Here is an 11,885-nt window from a genome sequence, read left to right as displayed (position 1 = left end):
TCCAAGATGGCCGCCGCTTCAGACAGGGCATGCAGGGGGACAGGGAGAGATTTGGTGGGGGAGCAGGGCCACTCACCGCTCGTTTTCGAGTCTGGGGGCCACCTGGAGGGAGCCCAGTGCGGGGGAAGAGGTTCAGGAGGCTTCCTGGCTCTTCCGGCGGCGCGCGCCCGCTATGGAGCCCGCGATGCGGGTACTTGAGAAACTTTAGGCCCCGGCTTCTAGGCCGCGGGTAGGCCGCAATCCGCGGGTGGCTGTAAACAGTCACCCCGACTCCGCAGACTCCCGCAAATCACTGCAGGCTTGTCCGGTACCTCAGTGGGGCTTTGTGGAGCGAGGATCACCCCCGAAACACACCTCAAACTGGTGATGGGAGCTTGATCCTCAGGAGCTCAGGTAACCAGCGTCTGCCTCTGATGGCCGCCAAGCCACGCCCCCCAATGGTAATTTTTTATGAAATGAATGTGTGAAATATAACATTTTAATTTTTATAAATGAATGTGTTTTGTAAATTGTATTTTGCTTCCTGTCTTTTGACTTTAATGTACACATGTTTTTTGATGCATTTGTGCACAATGGGGGATATTCTGTTGGATTTGCAAGGCCGCCAATTCGCAGCCTTGCAAGACCAACAAACCCCACCCTGTCTGGCCACCTGTCTCCGCCTCGCACTGACACAGGCTGCGAATGTTACCGGGTGTTGCATGTTGATGCATTTTTTTTGCATTTTGCAACATTCAGCAGCTCTTAAACATGTATATTTTCAAACTTGCACCACTTGCTGGGGCCAATATTTATGTGGCACTGCAGAAGAACATTGTGTTTTTGCCATAACTGGTGGCGTTTTGATTATATCTGGCACTGCTGGTGCCTTGGTGTTTGACTTAAAAATGTATGCAGCAATTGATGCCCTGCACCTTTGTTAGCTCCACTCACATTGGCGACCACTTCTGCCCTGTCTACACTTCCAGAACTTATTTTGCTTAAATAATAGCTCATGATATGTAGGATGGGTACTTATGTATTATCTGGACTCCCATGTTAAATGCACCCCATTTTTTCAGACCCATACTATCCAACTACATATGGAGTTGATTTTATATAGTGTGGCGAGCCACCGTGCCCAAAGCGTGGTGATCGCAGCGAGCCCCGCGAGGGGACGCGGTCTCATAAGAAAAACGGGAGTCCAGATATTACATAAGTACCGTAGGACGTTTTAATTCAGCAACAACTGTACAGGCAAATGTTCTTCTTTAATTTATACATGTTATAAAAAGGAATTACTGTGTAGTATTTTATATGTATTTTAAAGTTGTGAATCTTCATTTCAATTAACAAATATTTCTTCATTTTTACTTACAGATAGTGGTGCTGATGAGCACACCGCATACTGGACTGGATTTATTAACTTGCATAGGAGCCACGAATGTCTGTGGCGTGTTCGAAGCAAGGACTACTCTAACAATGTCAAGCGGAACATTGCTTATGAGGACCTTGTTAACTACTGTAAAGAGACAAACAGCGATGCATCAGTGAAATTGGTAAAGAAGAAAATTTCCAACATGCGAACAGTGTTCCTCAAGGAGTACAAGAAGCATTTGGAATCGATGCAATCAGGTGCCGGGGCGGATGAGGTCTACACCCCGACACTGTGGTATTATGACCTCCTTAAATTCACAGTAGAACAGCCGGCGAAGACAACATCCATGATCAGTGCTAGAGCAGTTCCTCCTCCTGTGCCTTCACCTGCGAGTGTGGAGGTTGAAGAGACTAGGGGTGACATTCTATGGGATGCGATTTTGCATTTTTCCTTAAAATCGCCAATTTAATAGGATGCGGTAAGGGACTGAAATCGCATATTATGTGCGTTAAGGTATGCGGACCAAAAGTGCGAGATTAATTCGCATTTTTATCGCATCCAGATGTTTTTTGAATAGAAAAGTATACAACTCGCTTATTTAATGCAATGCGCATTCGCAAATCGCACTTTTTAGGTGTCTAATTATCGCACTTATTTCAGACCAGGTTCTGTTTGGCGATTTGGCCCAGAACTCATTTTGGTCAAGTGCACACATGGTTAATTTCACCACAGGTGCCCTCATTTTCACTCACAAACACCCCTACATAAACCCCAACATCAGTAAGGACACCTGTGAGGGTTTAAATCATGGAGATTTTGCAGACTATTTTCAAGTTGCTTATCTGTGATGTGGCCCATTTGGAGGAGCTGCGCAGGAGGGAGGAAGCTGCACAACAGATCCTGGTAGCCCCCCGACTACTGTGTACCCCACGTATGTATCGTGCTTGGCTGTACCTGGACTCCCTCTCGGATCAACAGGTTGTGGGGATGGTTACGCTGAACCCCATTAACCTGTTGGACTTATATGAGCAGGTGAGAGATGATTTGGACCCTTTTGGGGGAGCCAACTATGCAGTGTCTGGCCAGCACAAATTAATGTGTGCCCTCTACTATTTGTCCACAGCCTCCACTCAGTCTGTGACCTCATGGGCCTTGGGGGTATCACAGGCCACTTTCTCTAAGCATTTTACTCAAGTGTTACTTGCTATAAAGAAGTTGTTGCGGACATACATCAGCAGCCGTTACTTTTCTGGTAAGCACATGTGCCCTGTACTCCAAAATGTACCTGTGTTGTAAGTGTACTCATAAACAAATTATTGACCAATACCATCTGTTTCCACCCACATTTAACCTAATACACAGTGCCCAACGGATGCACATGGTGGTGCTGACCTATCCCTTGCTGCTATCTAGCTTGTAAGTACATTTGATACATGTATGAATGAAGTTTGCAGTCAAACATGGCTCACTGGTGTTGTGGAACTACACGTGCCAGCATGCCATGCCCTGACACACTACAACCATTACAGTCCAAACCATGAGTGTCACAGCCTGCTGGAATATGTAGATCCACAACCTTTGCCAGCCAAGGAGTTACCCCACACTACTTTAGTGAAATCCCATTGTCATATACCATTACAATATGTTACAATTCACACATTAATTGGTATTTAGAAAAAGACACAAACACAATGGTATGCGGTTAGCAATTTTTACTTCTGTCTCATTTTTTAGAAGCATTCTGCATTTTGCCATGTGAAAAATAACAACTGTGGGGGCATGTTACAAGATGTTTGGCATTTGACAAACTGGACAAACATATATAGCAGCTACCTTCTCCCAGCATCAGGCAGCCCTACACCACTTCTAGACCCTGCACCAAGCCCACCACGGGTCCTAACACTCCGACGGGGTGGGGAAGTGGGGGAGCCACTTATTGGGGTGCTGGATACACTGCTGAGGGTTGATGCTGCGCCACCTCTTACATTGGCTTCCTGCTGCTGGATTTGGGCCTGCATAGCTAGTAAGGCATTGGTCTGCGCTGTGCATGATTGGGTTAGTGCTGTGATACTTTGCGCCAGGCTGCCAATATGCCTATTCTGTTCCCTTATTGCAGCAGTTTGTTCTGCAAAACGGGTGTCAATGCTGTTAGCACCTACCCGTACACTACGTGCAATTTTGCGTAACTGAAGGAAGGTGTCACGCATGTACCCCTGGATATTACCTATTTGGAGGCTTTGGGAGGCCATGAATTCTAACTGTTTGTCCTTGAAATTAACCAAGGAGTTAGCTACTTGGGAAGCAGAAGCTGCTGTATGTTGTGTGTGGGGGTGGGTTGGGAGACACCCCACTTGGGGGAAGATCACTCTGTGACGAGGTCTGTATTTCTTCCTGTGCCGCAAAGGTGTCGACCGGATCAAGAATGATGTCCATTTCGTCTAAGACCAGTATTGAAGATTCTGTTTGGTTTGTCCCTAGTTGTATAGCACCTGTGGATACAGATGAAGAGGTAAGTACTGATGCATATGTGGCATCCCAGAATTGAGGTAACCCCTTTTGTTTTGTTTGAATCATTGGTGGCCAGGGCTGCCTAAAAATGCACAGGATTTTGGGGGGTTGCTAGGCAACCAACCCGCAGCAGCAAAGAGGACAGGAGGGACTTTAGGACCTTGCAAGGTGCTGGGAGAAGCAGGAAGTTAGAGACCTGCCTGTTGCTGGGCAGATTTGAGTGTAACAAGTGTGCTGTGTGCAGTCAGAGGACCCAGGAAGGCAGTCTGCAGTGTGTGCCCAGAGAGTAAGGAGTGAGCAGTGCGCAGGACATTGTAGAGGGAGAGCCCCTGCTGTGTAATGAGTAAGCAGGAGTATTGAGCAGAGCTGAGAGAGAGATCCCAAGCGGAGCAGCACGTGGGGAGTGTTCTGCAGTGACCAGCGTCTGCAGGGAGAAGGTGCCCAGACTGACAGTAGGGACCAGAGAGAGAGGAACCCAGCATTGTTTGGCAGCATAAGGGCAGGAGGGCCTGTGCCTCACAGCAGGAACAGCAGGGAGCCAACAGAGTGTTGCAGCACATGGAGTCGTGACTGGCAGGAGTCAGCAACAGGAGCTGGCAACAAAGCCTCAGGTACCCTGACACTGCCCCACTCACACTTGCCACCCACCATTACCCCAGGAACTGTCATGCTATGCCCGCACTGACAAGCCCTTGCCCCTGTTTCAATTAGGGCCTGTACTTCCCAAGTCCTAGTCCTGTGATCACAGCCTGAAGGCTGACTGGGCCATTCATTGGAAACCTTTTATTTGAGTCACACGCAGTATTGGACACCCTTTGCCTTGGATTACAAATTCTGCATTACAGTAGTAGTTGCTACTTCAATTACGGTGCACCTAGGCCTAACAGGTACCTTGTGCTATTGTAGAACTGTGCAGTTCAGGGACTTATAATTTTCAGCCTGGACACTTATTGTTATTTATGCAAGGTATAAATGGCTGCATACTATTGTCATTCATTTGAAAGCTATTGCATGTCTTTTTGATGGTTTGAATTGTTTACACTGTAATCATATTGCATAGTGATCTGGGTAACGCAGTATACCGTGCGAATTGCGGCCTGCAGGCATTACAGGTGGCCCCATCGCGCACGGTATTCTCTTTATAGAACATTATTATTCTTTTGTCATTCATTGCACTTGTTGTGTGAATTCGTTCATTCTTTGGCGTGTAGTATATTGTGTGAGGTGCGGCCTATGGTGCCACAGTGGCCCCATTGCGCACAATATCATATAGGTGGAACATTCTTAGATCTGTATTCATAAACTGCCGATTATCATTCTTGTTATTGCATTGTTTAGTCATTTTCGTAGCGGTGATCTACAGTCCTTTTTGCTACCAAAAATAAATCCTTTTGATCACCGTCATCACGTGTGGTGACCATTCTGTGTGGTTGTGTTGGGGTATTGTCTTCCCGTGGTGCCTTTGTCCCTCCGCCCTCTGAATTGCAGGCGAGTGAAGCAGTCAGGTAGCAACCAAGCAGTGCCGAGAGGAGAACAGGAACATCAGGTAACGGTCACACACCTGCACGCAGTCTGACAACATCACACTTGGCGTCCGCGAACAGGATTCAGCGATGTCAGACTCAGACCAAGCAGAGGCTCCCACGTCAACCAGAAGGAGGAGACGACTTCCTGCGTCACCTGGGGAAGGAAATCCAGCGGCAATGACGGCGGCACCAATCACCATGCCATACTATTTTGGTGCGCCCTGGGTACCGACTTATTCGGGAAACAACACCCCGGGGACACACACGCTGAAAGAATTCAAGAAAAGGATACTCTCCATGACACAGCTATACCAGCTCAGCAACAAACAAGCAGTAGAAATACTGGTGGGGCAACTGAGAGGCCCAGCACTACGTGAAGTAAGAACGTGGGAGACCGATGAAAAGAAAACGGTGGAACAGATTTTTGAAAAGCTGCGAGAGATTTTTGAATCAAAAACAATAGCAGATCTGAAGAGCCGCCTGTACTCGAGAAAACAGCGGCCGAATGAACCACTGCGAGAGTATGCACTAAGCTTACAGGAAGCCATGAAGGCCATACAGTTGATAGAAAAGAAACCAAAGGAACAAGTGGACGAGACGCTAACCAACCTGTTTATCGAAGGAGCACAGGGGGAGGCGATCAAGTCCCAATTGCATATGTGGAGATGCCAACAACCGGACAGTTCATTCGCCAAATTTAAAGAAACCGTCCTACAAATCCTGGGCCTGAACCAGAGCGGCCGGGATGAAGACGAGGACTCGATGGAAGGGGAAGCCTGCTACCAGGCCCCAAAAGGGCAAATGGCAGACCCCTTATGCCCGAGCAGAGCAGTCACTCAGCAGGCGCAAGCCCCCGTATAACCAAACCCGATTGAAGTGTTAACTCGCCAGATGTCTGAACTAACGCGTAATATGACACGCGTGATGCAAAACTTGGAGGACCTAGATTGAAATCAAGGCAGAAGTCGGCAAGGAGAATGGCGGCAAGACCGTGGCCCAAGGAACCGCCCAAGATGGGAGGTTACCCGCGAGTTCGGCCGAAGATCCTCTGACCAATTAGACCAGCAGGGGAGGCCAATCTGCCAAAGGTGCCGGCAGAGCGGGCATATTGAGAGAAACTGTCCAGAGGCGACTTTAAACGAGGGGGCCCCGAGGCAAGGGACCGACCCTCGGGAGGAGACTCACTAACCGGTCCGGCACCACCAGCAGAATGGTGGCCCCGGTACGTCGGGGAATGCCCCCACCTACATATCAGGTTGAATGGGGTCCAACTGACAGCCCTCTTGGATACAGGGTCGCAGGATCACAGATTTTCTGCAGCATTGGGCACAGACGGATGTTGTATCGCCCCCCCACAACATGGTTACGCCTACTAGCCAGCAACGGCCAACCCATCACCTTCCAAGGATACTGGGAAGCCAATGTACAAGTGGGAAAGGCTGCCCTGAATCAACAGGGGTTCCTGGTCACCACTGACCCCAACGAACACTTGCCTCCTGTGATACTGGGCATGAATGTGCTAAGAAATTGCCCGGATGAAGTGGTGGAAGCGCTGCGGTGGGAAATGGGGACAGCTCCCCCCCAGGAAAGGAAGGCTCTACAGCAAACATTGCACTGATCACAGGTCAGCATAAGTTTATCAACGACCAAGGGGAGATGGGGAAGGCCCGAATCGCAGACTGCCGCCCGATTCTCCTGCGCCCAAATTCGGAACAAGTCGTCTGGTGTAAGGCCAGGATGGGCCCTGGAGGCAGAGACTATGAAGCCCTGATAGAATCCTGTGACCCTGAAGGCCGACAGCTATTCGCGGTGGCCAGAACTTTGGCGAAGGTGGTCCAAGGGAGAGTACCGGTGAGGCTGCTGAACCCGCACCCATATGCGGTCAAACTGTAAAAGTACTGTCAGGTGGCCAGGATCAGCTGGGTGGACTTCCAGGACATCTTGGGGCAAAGAGTCACGGTGGCCTAACAGGGGGTGGCTGAAGAGGAGAGAGGTGACGAAGGGTCTCCCTGGTACACAGACATACAGATTGGAGACAAAGACACCCTGGCCGAAAAGCGAGAGGGGGTCCTCCGAGTCGTGAAACAAAATGCTGCCGCATTCAGTCAGCACCCGTGCGATTTTGGCAAAGCCGACAAAGTATACCACCACATCCCTACGGGATCGACTCCCCCCGATCAAGGAAAGACACAGACCCCTTCCACCGGCCATGTATCAACCCGTCCGGAATATGATCACGGAAATGAAGGACGCTGGCGTCATCAGGGAAAGCCATAGCCCATGGGCGGCCCCGTTTGTTATCGTCAAAAAAAAAGACGGTAGTCTGCGCTTCTGCGTGGATTACCGCAAACTGAACGCCGCAACCCACAGACGCCTATCCACTCCCAAGAATCGAGGAGTCGCTGACGGCCTTGAAGACGGCTGAATACTTCTCGACCCTTGACCTGACCAGCGGGTACTGGCAGGTCCAGATGGCCCCAGAAGACAGAGAAAAGACGGCCTTCACCATACCAATGGGCCTGTTTGAGTTCGAAAGAATGCTGTTCGGGCTCTGTAACGCCCCCGCCACTTTCCAACGTGTTATGGAACACTGCCTTGGGCAGCACAACTTTGAGATGGTACTCCTCTATCTCGACGACGTGATAATTTTCTCAAAGAGCTGCGACGACCACCTTCGGCACCTGGATGAGGTCTTCAAGCAATTGATCCAAAGCGGCCTGAAGCTAAAGCCCAGCAAGTGTCACCTGCTAAAGCCCAGAGTGCAGTACCTCGGACATGTGGTTAGCGCCGAAGGCGTGATGCCCGACCCAGAGAAGATCACAGTTGTCAAGGACTGGCCAGCTCCCAAGACCGTCAGGGAGGTCCGCAGTTACCTGGGATTTGTGGGATACTATAGGCGGTTCATCGAGAATTTTGCGAAGGTGGCATCCCCCCTGCATGAACTATTGAGGGGCCAGTCGGGCCATGAACGAAGGGGGTCAGCCTTAATCGCCTGGGGAGGAGAACAACAGCAGGCTTTTGACCAATTGAAGAGATCCTTGATAGATGCTCCATTGCTGGCCTACCCCGATTATGACAAACCATTCCAACTCTACACGGATGCCAGCAACCGCGGGCTCGGTGCTGTGCTCTCCCAAACTCAGAATGGGCGCGAGCGAGTAATAGCGTATGCCAGCAGAGGCCTTCGCAAGACCGAGAGGAACTGCGAGAATTATAGTGCTTTCAAGCTGGAGATGCTCGCCCTGGTATGGGCAGTTACCGAGAAGTTTAAGCACTACCTGGCCGCCACCCCATTTGTAGTCATGACTGACAACAACCCATTAGTGCACCTGCAGAATGCCAAACTTGGAGCCTTAGAACAGCGGTGGATGTCGCGCCTCGCCAGCTATCGGTTCACCACCGATTATCATAGTGGCAAAGCCAATGCCAATGCCGACGCCCTCTCCAGACTACCGGTGATTGATGCCCCTAAGGAGGAAGGGGACCCGAATGAAGATGTGGAAATGCCCATATTCAAGGCTTACAGAGCAAGAAACCTGGCAACCTCGGACCCCCTGTCCGTCTCAGATTCACGCCTGCAGAAGGCCGACCTACTCGGCACCCCTACAGTTGACTGGAGGAAAATTCAGCGCCAAGATCCGGTGCTGAAGGAGTTCCTGGTTCTGCTAAACCAACGCCGCCACTTGGACCGAAACCAACGCAATGAAGCTGACCCCGAGCTCGTGAAGTTGTTGCGGCATCGCGACAGAGTTCGTCAGGAAGAAGGTATCCTCTTCCGTGACAGTGTGGATCCCGGCACACACCACCCCGTGGTTCAGGTGGTTGTCCCAAGAAAACAGGCTCCATTACTCCTGGCCGCGTACCACGATAAATCCGGCCACTTTGGCGTGCAGAAGACGGAGGCCATACTGCGTACCCGGTACTTCTGGGTGGGTATGAGAAAAGATGTCGACAAATGGTGCCGCGACTGCATTCCCTGCAGTCTGAAGAGGGCTCCTGATGCCTCCCAGAGAGATCCCTTACACTCCATCAAGACCCAACGCCCGTTGCAGATCGTGGCTCTCGACCACGTCAAGCTCGAACCCAGCTCCAGTGGGCATCAATATGCCTTGACCATCAATGACCACTACAGCAAATTCCTCGTGGTCATCCCGGTTGGAGACCTCACCGCCAAGACCACCGCAGAACAGTTCCTCAAGCACTTCGCAAGACCCTAAGGCTATCCCGACTGCATCCTCACGGACCAAGGACCCGCCTTTGAGTCCCAGCTCTTTCACGAGTTATGCTCCTACTATGGCTGTCGAAAAATCCGGACCACGGCCTATCATCCCCAGGGAAACGGACTCTGCGAACGATCTAACCAGACCATCATCGGCATGCTCCGTAGTCTGTCGGCAGAAGACCGAAACAAGTAGCCGACCTTACTTCCCGAAATGGCGTACCTCTATAATAACGCCGAACATTGCTCCACCGGCTTCACTCCGTACTACTTAATGTTCGGCCGCAAGGGCAAGTTACCGCAAGACTTGGAACTGTCCCAGATAGAAAGCCCACCAATCCGACCCCAGACCGACTGGGTCCGTGAGCATCAGCAGAGGATTGACGCTGCTCGAGAAGTCGTTACGCAGCGGATGGAGGGTGCCCAGCGTCGGCAAGGAAAGGACTACAACGCTAACAACCGGCCCGAACCCCTGAAAGTTGGAGACTCCGTATGGAAGAAACGGAATCACCGCTCGAGTAAACTCGACGCCATGTGGGAGAGTGAACCGTACACAGTTGTCAGAACACCCGCGGGTGACCGATACACCTACGAGATCCGAAAGACCCCTGAAGGACCCATCAACGTGGTGTCAAGGGACCAGCTCAAGCTTTGCACTGCCGAAGTCCCAGCAGAACCGAGAGTCTCGCCTGAGGTGGAGGGGCAGGGAACCTGGGGGGGCATGCCTTGGGATAACCCCACTGACCTGTTAGTCTTCATGAGTGCCCCAGTACCCTTCCTTCCATGGGTATCCCCTGCCCCGGTGGCTAACCGCCCTTTGGCGGAGGAACCCCCGCCGGTGTCGGACCATGATTCCCCTGAGGTCCATTCCCCAGTGGTTCAGACACGTAGGTCGGAACGCACAACCAAGGGTGTCCCACCCTTGAGGTATAGAATGTAAAGTGCCTTTCTTTAGTGTTCTTCTGCCATTGTCAATTGTTCTCTAAGCTGTCCTTACTTGAATGTACAGTCATTTTCTGTTCAGAAATGCTAGAGGCCTTAAACGTTTTGTTCTGTCACAAGGAACTGCAACCGGACTATTGTCGCTTCTGCCATAATGCCCGCGGACTGGCATTCTTCCAGCGGGGAAGCATGTGGCATCCCAGAATTGAGGTAACCCCTTTTGTTTTGTTTGAATCATTGGTGGCCAGGGCTGCCTAAAAATGCACAGGATTTTGGGGGGTTGCTAGGCAACCAACCCGCAGCAGCAAGGAGGACAGGAGGGACTTAAGGACCTTGCAAGGTGCTGGGAGAAGCAGGAAGTTAGAGACCTGCCTGTTGCTGGGCAGATTTGAGTGTACCAAGTGTGCTGTGTGCAGTCAGAGGACCCAGGAAGGCAGTCTGCAGTGTGTGCCCAGAGAGTAAGGAGTGAGCAGTGCGCAGGACATTGTAGAGGGAGAGCCCCTGCTGTGTAATGAGTAAGCAGGAGTATTGAGCAGAGCTGAGAGAGAGATCCCAAGCGGAGCAGCACGTGGGGAGTGTTCTGCAGTGACCAGCGTCTGCAGGGAGAAGGTGCCCAGACTGACAGTAGGGACCAGAGAGAGAGGACGCCAGCATTGTTTGGCAGCATAAGGGCAGGAGGGCCTGTGCCTCACAGCAGGAACAGCAGGGAGCCAACAGAGTGTTGCAGCACATGGAGTCGTGACTGGCAGGAGTCAGCAACAGGAGCTGGCAACAGAGCCTCAGGTACGATATGGGAGGATGAGTGCTAATTAGAATAGATGGAGAGAAGATAAGATAAAAGGATAAAAGAGTGAAAAACACCTGAAAAAGTAAATGTGGGTTAATAATAATGTTTACAGCTCCTTTGGGCTATTTGATATTGTCCGTGGTGCGTGCGCCTTACTGTCCCTACCTCTAAGTCCCGGAGTCTGGTATAGATGGTGATCGGAGATCCGTGCGTGCCTGTTGATAGTTGCGCCGCACGTCTCCTCTTCAGATGCTTTGATGCCGGGACCGGGCTGGGGTCGGGTGAGGCGGATGGGAGTGATCGCCGTGTGTCTGACGGAATAGCCGCACGCTTCTCCTCCGCTTCTGTCCGTCCGTACCTTCACTCTCTGCGGTGGCTGAGGTAGCGGCAGAGCAGAGATGAGACCTTCGTCCTGAGGAGGGGGGCACGTAAGGGAATCCACGGATAAGCCTGTTCAACGCATTTCATGCCTTTGGGCACTTTTTCAAGAAAGACCCTCAGGTACCCTGACACTGCCCCACTCACACTTGCCACCCACCATTACCC

Source organism: Crinia signifera, chromosome 7 (genome assembly GCF_055691185.1).
Source record: "Crinia signifera chromosome 7, ASM5569118v1, whole genome shotgun sequence".
Taxonomy (NCBI): domain Eukaryota; kingdom Metazoa; phylum Chordata; class Amphibia; order Anura; family Myobatrachidae; genus Crinia; species Crinia signifera.
The sequence above is the reverse complement of the archived record's forward strand: the minus strand, read 5'-3'. Positions refer to the sequence as shown.